Here is a 13,975-nt window from a genome sequence, read left to right as displayed (position 1 = left end):
GTAATCAGACGGATCCGTGAAGCGGTTTCACCGATAGTTCGGGTTCTATCCCCACCGACTCCGGTGGACGTCCCCAGATACTAGTATAAAACTAATCAGTGAAACTGCTTCGCAGATGAGACCGTGTAAAAAGCACGTAAAACCAACTTGCGAAAAAAAATTGAACAAAAATTGAAAGAAATATTAAAATAATAAAAATTTTCATATATCCCCTAATCAATATTTAATCAATTTAAAACTAAAACTTTCTGTCTCACTTAGCGTAGTTGTTAAATCATCGACTCTAGTTAAGTTGCTTTAGCAAACGGAAGGTTTGGGGTTCCTTCCTCACTGACTCCAGTGAACGTCCCCTGACTCTAATGAATTACTATGAAACTAAGTGAGATAAAAAAAAAACCAAATTCACAGTTCTTAAAAAGGATAATCCCTTCTGTGAGACTGTATATGGGACACACTGTGATGGGTATACAGTCAAGAACACTGAGATCGGTGGAAACACAGTGATTAGTGTTTTTCAGTAAAACTAGTGAGATCGTGTAACAAGCACGTAAAACCAAACTTGCGGAAATTGTTGTAACCACTTCGTGGATCTGAAGCCACTTCGTGGATAACTTGAACAAAAAGAGTACAGTCAAAAACACTGAGATCGGTGGAAACACGGTGATTTGTGTTTTTCTATGTCTTCTTGAATATTATACTTATAAATATGCTCTCTGAATTGATTTCTAGTGTGACCATATCTATATCTATGAAGATAAATACATAGTCTACATTTCCTATTTCTAAATCTATATAATGATATATGTTTATAAACATTACACATACTACACGTTAGATATTGATCAGGATCAGAATAATGATATCCCAAATGTTCTATATAATCTTTAAACTTAACCATATTTTTACATACATAACAAGAATATTCTAATTCTTTACAATTATTACAACATTCTTTCCAAGGTTTATTTATACACTTATCGCATTTCATTTTTTTTTCGAAAAATTGTTCTTGATTATTTCCCTAAAAAAATACATCATGTCTCAATCAACTAATACTAGTGTCATAAACTTCTGCGATGTCTGTAATCTATCCTTTGAATCAAAGAAGGCTTTATATAGGCATCAATCATAGGATCTCAAACATAAGGAACTATTGGAGAAAATGTTTGAGTCTGAAGAAGAGGAAATCTTGGAGTGGGTGTATAATTTGGATGAAGATGATTATATTATTAAAACTAAACCAGCCACCAAACCTAAAACTAAAACAGAAACTAAATCAGAAACTGAAACTGAAAACAATATCTATTCTAAGATTAGGTTTATATGTAAAGAATGTCATGAAGAATTTAGAAGTAAAGTAGCTCTAACTACTCATTCATATAGTCACAATCGCATGTATCTAGAAAAAACAGAAGACTTCAATATAAACTCAAGTCAGAACATGAGAGAATTTTATTTACTGATAAAGGTGGGAATTACATTGAAGATATAGATGAAGCAACTAATTACTCATTAGAGGAAAATAAAAACTGTTACCAGTTCAGAAAAGTAAAGAGTTTTAAATATAAGATCACGGCTGAATGTGATTATAAGAAGAGAAGCAAAGAAGAAGTTAAAACTACTAAAATATTTTTCAATACTGATTATATTAATAATAATGCAATATATGAAGATGGTGACTTCAATCAGTGGCTAGATTTCGAAAAGGAAATGCATGAAGGTTATGGCTGTGATTTTGAGTTTCTAGGAATAAGAAGTATTCAGTTAAACATTGAAACAACTAAAGCATCTATTGGTAGTTATATAGATTTACCTCCAGATCTCAAAAACTCTAAATCGATATTAAATATACGTAGTTATAAATACAATTGCTTACAACTAACTATAACTGCTTGGCTACATCCCGCCCCACACCATGCAACTCGAAAAAGTAAATATGTAGATAAACTAATTGAACCAAGACAACAACATGAAGATGATTTTGCTTATATAATAAGAATACAGAAATTGTATAATATTAATATTTGGGTATACACACTATGTGGTAATGGTAAAATAGAATTGTTTAAACAAGTGGATGAGTTTAACAAAGATAGAAAAGATGTAAGAATACTAGTTTGGAGTAATGGTCAAATAGAACACTGTGCTCTAATTAAAAACATAGAAACCTTGTTAGAACGACCAAATAAAAACAACATTATATATTATTATTGTGATAGGTGTACCTATTGGTTTAACTCACAAATTAATTATGATAAACACGAATGCAGCACCTCATTCAAACCAGAGATTATTTGTCCTAAGAAAAAACATATTACTTTTGTAAATGAACACAAACGTCAGAATATAAAAAATATTATAACTGCCGATATAGAATGTTGCATTGTTGAAGTCTCAACTAATGACTGTATATAAGTAATGGCTGAACATATTCCAATAGCTGTGGGTTACACCTGGCAAGGTAACTTCAAACACTACTTCGGTCTAGGCTGCATGAAAAGATTTGCTAGAGATCTGTTAGAAAAAGAATCTGAGATTAATTTCAAACATAATGAAAAGATGATATTCACAGAAGAAGATAAATTATATCATAAAACTAATAACACTTGTCATATCTGCAGCAAAACATGTAATAATAAAGTAAGAGATCATTGTCATGAAACTGGTAAATATAGAGGACCAGCATGTAAAATATGTAATCTAAGATACAAACAACGAAACTTCATTCCAGTAATATTCCATAATGGCTTTGGCTATAATTTCAATCTGCTATACAGTGAACTCTTCAAACAGAATAATGATAAAAGAAAAGTAGATAACATACCACTAGCTGCTGGTAAGTCTAAGATGTTTAGCATTGGTTGTCTTAAATTCTTAGATAGTTACAACTTCTTAGCTATGCCCCTAGATTAAATGGCAAAGATATACGGATGTAAAACTAAAGCATTATATCCTTATGAATACTTTGGTTTAGAGTCATTGGGAACCACGACCAAGTCGTATAGTAGCAAAGCTACCTTTAATAATCTTATAGGTAATCTAAAAATAGAAGACTTCAAATCCTCACTACATAATAAATTACCAACACAAGAAGAAATAGATAACTTTAATAATGAAAACAGTCATAAAACTGAAAAATATCTAACTATAGAGTATTTACAGAATGATGTGGAAATATTAGACTATTGCATGAATGAATATGTTAAACTAAGTATGAAAGAATTCAAGCTCAATCCACTACATTACGTTAGTCTCCCGGGTTATAGTTTTGATTGTTGGTTAAAGTCAAGCGGTGTAACATTAGATACATTACAAGATAAACAAATGCTAGATGATTTTGTTGGAGCAAAGAGAGGTGGTATATGTGGAATAATGGGAGATAGATATATAAATAATCAGGGAACCTGCTTCGCAGATATTAATACTAATACTAATGCTAATATTAATGATAAAACTAATACTAATACTAATACTAATACTAATACTAATACTAATACTAATACTAATACTAATACTAATACTAATACTAATACTAATACTAATACTAATACTAATACTAATACTAATACTAATACTAATACTAATACTAATACTAATACTAATACTAATACTAATACTAATACTAATACTAATACTAATACTAATACTAATACTAATACTAATACTAATACTAATACTAATACTAATACTAATACTAATACTAATACTAATACTAATACTAATACTAATACTAATACTAATACTAATACTAATACTAATACTAATACTAATACTAATACTAATACTAATACTAGTACTAATACTAATACTAATACTAATACTAATACTAATACTAATACTAATACTAATACTAATACTAATACTAATACTAATACTAATACTAATACTAATACTAATACTAATACTAATACTAATACTAATACTAATACTAATACTAATACTAATACTAATACTAATACTAATACTAATACTAATACTAATACTAATACTAATACTAATACTAATACTAATACTAATACTAATACTAATACTAATACTAATACTAATACTAATACTAATACTAATACTAATACTAATACTAATACTAATACTAATACTAATACTAATACTAATACTAATACTAATACTAATACTAATACTAATACTAATACTAGTACTAATACTAATACTAATACTAATACTAATACTAATACTAATACTAATACTAATACTAATACTAATACTAATACTAATACTAATACTAATACTAATACTAATACTAATACTAATACTAATACTAATACTAATACTAATACTAATACTAATACTAATACTAGTACTAATACTAATACTAATACTAATACTAATACTAATACTAATACTAATACTAATACTAATACTAATACTAATACTAATACTAATACTAATACTAATACTAATACTAATACTAATACTAATACTAATACTAATACTAATACTAATACTAATACTAATACTAATACTAATACTAATACTAATACTAATACTAATACTAATACTAATACTAATACTAATACTAATACTAATACTAATACTAATACTAATACTAATACTAATACTAGTACTAATACTAATACTAATCAGGGAACCTGCTTCGCAGATACTAATGATAAAGTTATTAATAGAAATATATGGTACATAGACGCAAACAACCTATATGGTTATGCAATGATGCAAAAGTTACCTTATAAGGATTTTGAGTTTATTACTACTACTACTCTAGATCCACGAACGGACTTCGTCCGTGGCGAGCCAAGCGGTTTCCTCGATACAATATTGAATACTCCAGATGATAGTGATCCTGGTTAGTATATAGTTTGTGATATTGATTATACTAATGAATGTAAAGAGAGAACAGAACAGTTAGCACTAATGCCTAATAAGAGAAAGATAAATGATAATGAATTGGGATACCGACAAAGAGAGAAAAGTAAAGCAAGATCCGAGAAATTAATTTTAGACCAAAACAACAAAACAGAATATATGGTTCATTATAGGATGTTAAAGTTCTATGTTAAGATGGGAGTAAAAGTAACAAAATTACATAGAGTAATTATATTTAATCAAGATTATATATGTAGAGATTATATACAAAACGATACAAATGAAAGAGCAACAGCTAAAACTGAAGCAGAAAAGGATGTAAGGAAATTAATGAATAACTCATTATATGGAACAATGTGCATGAATCCTCTACACTTCTTTCAAAGCAAGTTCTTGCATGATGAAGAAAAGATAATGAAAAGTGTAAGTAAACCAACATTTAAGAATATAACTAGATATAGAGATTATAGCCAAATGGAATATATAAAGAAAAAAATAGAATATGATTCTCCAGTATATGTAGGTGTTACTGTCTTAGAATTAAGTAAGTTACACATGTATGATGTATTCTATGATATTCTACAACCATCCCTCAAAGATCTAACACTTCACTATATGCATACGGACAGTTTCGCATTAAGTTATAGTGAAGGTAAAGTTAGTGATGAGCATATGGACTTAAGTAATCTAGACATACCTATAAAAAGTAATAATAAAGTCCCCGGCAAGTTTAAGCACGAGCTGGGAAGTAGGATTAATGAGGAATTTATAGCAGTGTCCCCCAAAACATATAGCTTCAGAAATTATTCTAAAACACTAAAGAAAAAGGAACAAAGAAGCATAATAATGCTAGGCACATAGATTATTATGATGCATTTATGAACAATACACAGAAAACAGTAGATGAATGTAGAACACAAAAAGTTCTACATTCATCTAAGAAGACAACAACAAAAACAAGTGAGATTAGTCTAAACACATTTGATGATAAAAAGTTTTTATGTAAATAATATTAAAAGCTATCCTCATGATGAGAATCTATATCTATTCAAAAGAGATTTAATAAAAATGATCCGCCAAGCATCAGAGAACGAGCAAAGCTCGTGGTTTACCAAACTGCTTCGCAGATCATTAGATGGAGACAAAGACCTACTGGTTAATAATATTCTAGAACTAACCATTAATGATGATAAAAAGTTAATTGAAGTTGCTATTATATTATATAACGAGCTTTGCTAATTTTTATAACAAATAATTTTAGACCTAATTCATTCATTACATCGATATGGTTGTTAGTTAGTATATTATAAATCATTATCTGAGCCATATATTTTTCCATAGTGTCTCCCATGATTGTAGTCTTATGTAGTGTAGCTCCAGCTATTATATTTTTATTATATTCTAGAAATTTTATTATCTTCCCAGCCCTATCTACATATTTAGAATAAGTTGAAATTATTAAATCATCATGATTTGGATCCTTAATATGATCAATAAACTCATCTATAGTATTACAACGTCTTTTACCAGCTAAACAGCTTTTTAGATTAAGAGAGAAGCTGTTTTCATTATCCATTTTTTTTACTCTTATTATAATTTTTCAATACATATAAAATCAATAAACTAGATAAACTTATAGAATTAAACAATCTAGAAAAATAAAACAGAAGAAGTAGATTAGAAGATAAATTAAAACAACAAGAATATTATGGTGAAATAGAAGAGTTATTTGATCCTCTAACTCAAAAATATCAGTGAAACTGCTTCGCAGATAAACGCAAACAATGAACAGAATCTAGCATTAAGTGAACAAACATTAAGAGCAATAGAATGCCAAAATCAAGAGTTAGATAAACAAACTAAGATGATTGGTGAAACTGCTTCGCAGATCAAGCAAGCTGGTTCCCCGTTTAATGAACCTGCTTCCAAGATGGGTGAAACCACTTCGCAGATTGGTGAAACGTTAAAGGGGACCATAAAGCAAACTCAAGATATAGCACCAGTCTATGTTGATACAAAAACAGCCAAACTTCTTCATGACATGGGGGCTCAAAGTAATCCTCAATTAAAATTAGAACTCGTAGATTTACCTAGTAGGAGATATAAAATGAATGGTGTTGGTATAACTCTAGAGCAGGGTGCATTTTTAGTTAGGGATAATGTATATGAATTTTCAGAAGGATTTACTGATTTTCTTACTAAATCAAATGTAACATATGATGATAAGGTTGAGGAAGATGAAAACAAAATTAAAAGGTTTTTAAAGGATATTAGATATGATTTAGGAAAAGGGGATAAGAAAAGCGCTAGATATAGAACAATAAAACGTATAATGGAGGTAAGAGATGATATATTTGGCAGGGGATTAAATGGCAACCCAAATAATTTAGTAGAAAGACTAGAACTATTAATACTAGAAACAAAAGCTGGTCATGATGGGTTATATGATGAGATGCTAGATATATCTAAGCAACTATTATCTATGAATATTTTTAATCAAAACCAACTAGATAATTTTGTTTTTAATTATGGTAAATAGGTGAAACCATGACTACGTCCATCAGGGAACCTGCTTCGCAGATGACTATGTCCATAAATAAAACGTTAGAAAGCCAACAACAACAGCTAGCTAAAGAAGTATTCAGTCCTCAAATAACAAAGTTGAAAAGACAAAGAATAATGCCACTATATAAAGATGAAACATGGTCAGCTGATTTAATTGATAAGTCATCTCTAAGTAAATACAATAATAATTATAAGTTTATATTAACAGTTATAGATATATTCACAAAATATGCATGGGCTATTCCTTTAAAGAATAAATCTGGTTTATCTATAACCAATGGTTTTAAAACAATCCTATCAGAGGGACGAAAACCAGAAAAGTTATGGGTAGATAGAGGTAGTGAGTTTTACAATAAAACATTTAAATCTTTACTTAATGAATATGAAACAAAACTATATTCTACTTACAGTGATTTAAAGGCTGTGTTCATAGAGAGATTCAATAGAACATTATTACGCATAATAAATAAACCAATGTTCATCAATGGCGATGGTAATTGGGTAAATATATTAAATGATGCTGTTGTAACATATAACAATAACATTCACTCGACAATTGAAATGACACCAGTTGACGCTTCTAGTAATCCTGATAAAATAAATACACTTTTAGTTTTAAGAATATTACCTAAAGTTAACGTTGGTGATTATGTTAGAAATGAAGATAAACGTAATATCTTCTCTAAAGGTTACAATTCTAATTGGAATAGAGAATTGTTTAAAATTAATGAAGTTCTAAAAACACAACCACCAACTTATAAAAAAAGAGATATTAATGGTGAGATAATAGAAGGTAAATATTACGAACAGGAATTATTAAAATCTGAGTTTGATTTTGAATCTAATAATAAAGTTTTAGAATCATTAAATATATTTCTTAAAATAAATAATGACAAGAAATAGATTCAATCAAGCTAAACATAAACCAACATCAACATCAACAAACAACTTAACACTAAGTAAGGCCCGAGGGTTGTTCCTAGAAGATAATGATAATATTAACATGAAGGATACCTATAAAATTACAAATGTTCATCCTCCTAGAGATGAAAAAGATGTTGTTAATAAAGAGTATTGTGACAATAAATTATTATCCTCTTCTAATAAAATAGACATTTTAAGTAGAAACATAACTGAACTAAGAAAGGGTGACTTTGATAAAGTTACAACTAAAACATTACAACTAAATGAAACACAAGTTAATGAAGAACTAATTAATGAGTTTATTGAATCAACAAATGAATTCAGAAATACTGTTAAGTTTTGTAATAAAGTTGCTGCAGACACTATCTCTAAATATAATCAATTAAAGCAAGAAATTGATAATAATAAGTTTAATCAGAATATAATTAAAATACACTTAGATGAAATGTTTACTAACGGTCTGAGAGAAATGAAAGAATACAATAAATCTGCTAGAGGTGTTATAGTACAATATATAATTGCTAAACTTTTACAAAGTAAGTTACTTGATAATAACGAGAAAGACAGACTTGAGATGCATTATAGTTTTAATGAAGAAGATGTAAAGAAAGAAATTGAAAGAATTTTTACTAATGAAAATAAGCAAAGCAATGACCAATCCAACAGCACCGAGTGAGAGATTACTATATCCAGATTTGTCATCAGTATCAGAAAGATTGATAAACGAAAAGATTCAAGCTAATAATAAATTTAACAACAATATTAACATTATAAAAGATATTAGAAATTATTATGAAACTGAAACTAATAACTATAATAAGAAGTTAAGTAGATATAAAAATTATATTAACATAGCTGAGATAACAGAAATAGTATTATCATCAATAGCAACAACTGCAACAACAACATCAGTTTCTTTAACAGGTATAGGATTAGCTTATTCTATACCAACAGCTTTTGCTACAGCAACTGTTTGTGGTTCATTATCCAAAACAATTAATACTAAAATTAGAAATAAAATTATAAAGTATTCACAAATATATATTTTAAGTAAACAGTTTAGTGATAAGTTTAATAAACTATATACTAAATCAATGAATGATAATGAAATAGATAATGATGAGTATAATGAATTTGTTAAGTTATTTGAGGATTATAAGAAGAATAAGAAAAACAAGCTGAGTATTTTTTAGATTAAAGATATTAGTGCTTAGTAAAAAAAATTTTTTAAGTAAAAATAATATTAGTATTAAAATTTATCGATAAACATATAATCATAATCATAGCTATAATCATAATCATAAACATAATATAATCATGGATATAATCATGGATATAATCATAATCATAATCACAAACATAATCATAAACATAAATATAAACATAATCATAATCATAATCAAATAATTATCTTTTCTTTGTACCTAAGTATAGCCCTCTACCTTTTAAACTGCTTTTATACCTTCACCAGTAGTTGCAAATTTAATTAAATCAGGTGTAGCCGCTAGCGCTGCTTTAGCGTTGCTAGATGCAGCTGCACTTCCTATTTTACTTGCTATTTCTAATGCTCTTACTGGATTATTAGCAACTTTCTTTCCAAAATTAACCGTAGCTTTACCAACACTTTTAAAGAAATCTTTAAGTCCTTCTGCTTCTATTGTTGCATCAGATACTGTCATTGATTTATTCCTTCTACATTTAGTGCAGGATCCTCTTAACTTCTTAGTACCTTTTGAAGTAATAGCTCCACTTATATTATTAGTACAACTATAATGTCTACCTCCAACACAATATGAATTAGTTTTGAACTTATTTAAAAGACTCATTTAAATATATAAAATATAATGGAAGTTAAAAAGTATAATCCCTTTGTTGTTATTAAGCCTAAGCCTAAGCCCAAGCCCAAGGTTAAGCCTGAAGCTAGAGGCTTGGCTCTAGAGAATAAAAAAAAATTAGACATTATTTATGCTAAAGGTTTTGTTAATACTAATAAGAAATAGTTAGGTACAAGAGTAACAATTAGAGCTGACTCGCTATAAGTATAAGTATAAGTATATGGTTATGTATATAATTATAACAATAACTATATTATACTATAATTATAAATTATCGCTAGAGTTATATCTAAAATTATAATTATCGCTAGAGTTATATCTAAAATTATAATTATCGCTAGAGTTATATCTATGACTTAATTTATATCTATGACTTAAATTATATCTTTGACTTAAATTATATCTATGATATTATATCAACCGTCTTATTACCATCACTATTCACACTAATAACCTTCCTAGTTAATACTAATGCATGACATTTAACATCTGCAACTGCAGCACTAAATTTATAATTAAGTTGTATTGGTTGTGGACCTAATGATTCCTTTGATATCTAGTATCGAATACATATATTCTATAATTACTTTTGAATGTTCTAGGATTTATATATGGTTTTATATTATGTGGTAGCCCATTATAATCTTTATTAAAGCTAACAATCTCTTTAAAAGCCTCATTATAATTATTGGTTCCATAATTAATACTCATTCTATCCTCGGGATAAAACTCACTACCAATCTTACAATAACATTCAGTAACATTCATTACATCAAATGTACTTGCATCATGAGTTTGTTCATTAACATTATTATTTTCAAAACCAACTATTATATATTGCGGTCTTTCCATACCACTTTCCATACCAAGATCAAACAAGAAGTTAGTAGCATTGGGTACATTCTTATAAAATGTCTTTCTTTCATAATAACTAAAGTCTACATTATTCTTTTTACTTAAACCCTTTTGTACAATAAATCTGTTATCATTACTAGGATCAATACTAGGTACACACCATGATATATCTCTATTTTCTATATTACCATCATTGGCAACTGCACCAGGGTTATCATTAACTCTATATAGAGCTCTATCATTATTATTTCTTTTTAATAATAGTTTAAATCCTAAACCATATATAATCTTTTCTAAATCAGTTACGAAACCAAATAGATCAATCATCTTAATCATCATATACATATGACCTCGTTGTGCAGCAATATGGTCACCTTTAAGTTGCATATCTCTATTGCCCTGATTTCTAACAAAACCACTCTCATATTCATCATCAGTACTAGTTAATAACTTATACATCAATAGATTAGGATGACAATGATCTATATATTCAATAGTCCTACCACCACTAGTTTCAAGCTTAATTGAACTAAACAATGCCATCATACCATAATTAACTAATCTAATATTAGCATCATTAGCAAATACACCACCAGCATCATCTGATACAACAAACTCTATCTCTAGATATGAATCACGCAAATTTAAGTGATTCTCTTCTCTATTGAGTATGATATTAATGTTAGTATTAACCGTATTCAATGTTGCCAGATTATTTGGTTGATATTTTATAAACTTACTTTTATGTATATCATTATTATAACCATAAGTTGTATCCAAATTAAAATCCATTTTTATTAGATAAAAAATGACTGATTCACGAAGCGGTTTCACCGATAGTTTAATGTTAAGAGAACTACAAAATATACACGAGGCTTTAACTAAAACTAAAGAAGAGCATACATTTAAATTTAGAATGATAAAACCAACAGAAAAGTTTAACTTTAGTGAACCTATACTTAATAAAACAAAATTAGGTTTAATTAGGATATCTGTTTATAATTCGGTGTTTAATGTGAATAGGAGAAACAATCAATTCTCATATGCTAGTACTGTTATAGAAGATGATGAAGCTTTACCTCGGGCTCTTAGCTCTGACCCTAACCTTAGCCCTATCTCTACCTCAAGCCAAACATTACATCTATACTTAATCATAATTATAAAGGAATCCCATTGCTATATTCAACTATTACACCGGGAGCATATGAGTTAACTGATTTAGCAGAATTAATAAAAGAAGAAACTGATGGTAATGTTATAATAGAACCTGATAAGAATACAATGAAATGTTTAATGGAAATAAAACAAGGAGCACTCAGCTTTGATATAGAAAACTCACTAGCCTCATTACTAGGATTTAGAAAAATAATTTATAAAAAGGTAGATATAAATCTCAGAAAATTCTTGATATTATGGGTTTTAGTACTATTAACATTCATTGTAATGTGATATCTGGAGCTAAAGATAATGGTAAAGATACAGATATACTATATACTTTTAATCTAACTGAACCACCAGGTCACTTGATAAATATTATACCAACTAATATCTTGTATCAAAATGTGACTAAAGATAGAATAGAATATATTGAGTTTCATATTAAAGATGAGCATGGAAGACCTATAGACTTCAATGGTGATGTATTAAGTTTTACTTTACATTTGATTTAGACTTATACTTGTACTTAGACTTAGACTTATCTGCGAAGCAGGTTCCCTGATACTTAAACTAAACTACAAAACTCTCCGATCCCAATTAATTCTTAGTTTACCATTAATATTTTTATTTTTAGTTATATCAATGGCAATATAGTTATAAGGCTCTTTCCATACCTTATTACATATATTAGCAAAATCATTATAACTAAGTTCAACATTATTAAAGAAATCTTGATATATAGATATGAGGACTTTACCTCTCTGTTCAAATAAAATAAATAGATTACAGTTCTCTCTAACACTCTGCATATCCAGAGAGAACAGGTTTTGATTAAGATATATCATATTACAGTTATTATGTCTACCTCTACAAAAGTATTCATTAATAACTGGTTATTTGGCTCTAACATCATCGAATATCATTAGTTTCTTTAAGTCTTTGGGTAGTTTATCGGGAGTTGGTAAATCTTTTATATCTTTAATAAATTCAACATCTGCTTTTGCGTTTATTCTTTCTATACCATGGTACTGATCACCAGTAGGTCCAATGATGTATAGCTTATCAAAGTATATAAAGTATATACTAGCTAGAATTAGTTTTTTCAATAAGAATGTCTTACCACATTCACTAGGACCAGATATTATACATCTAATGTTATCTGGGAATGCAGTTTCAGTAATTATATCATCATCATTTAACCATGAATATAGATCATTATTTATATTAATAGCAATAGGATTTGTTTGGATTATATTATTTCTTGGGGGTGATATATTCCCCTGATCGTTGAAACCGCTTCTCGAATTATAACTAATTCGTAGATTAGGACTACTTCTCTGATTATAACTACTTCTCAGATAGACAATCTCATCATTGTCAATGTCATTAACGATATCATTATCCTTAACATTATCATTATCATTAGCATTATCATTAACATTATCCTTAACATTAAAATTATCATTATCATTAACATAATCATTATCATTAACATTATCATTAACATTATCATTAAAATTATCATTATCAATAACATTATCATTAACATTATCATTATCATTATCTTTATCATTATCATTAACCTCATCATTATCTTTACTACAACTTAAACAAAAACACTCATTATATATTCCTGGATATTTACATTGATTAACTAGAATATTCAAAGCACTTTTAATTATAAATCCTCTATCAATAAGATAGATCATATATAAACAATAAGGCCCACAATAAGATTCATCATATTGTTACATTCTCTCATTAGAGCCTAGATCAACATATTCTTCTAGGAATAA

The sequence above is a fragment of the Convolutriloba macropyga genome, chromosome 10 (assembly GCF_964194025.1).
Source record: "Convolutriloba macropyga chromosome 10, txConMacr16.3, whole genome shotgun sequence".
Lineage (NCBI taxonomy): Eukaryota > Metazoa > Xenacoelomorpha > Acoela > Convolutidae > Convolutriloba > Convolutriloba macropyga.
This window is presented reverse-complemented; position numbering follows the sequence as displayed.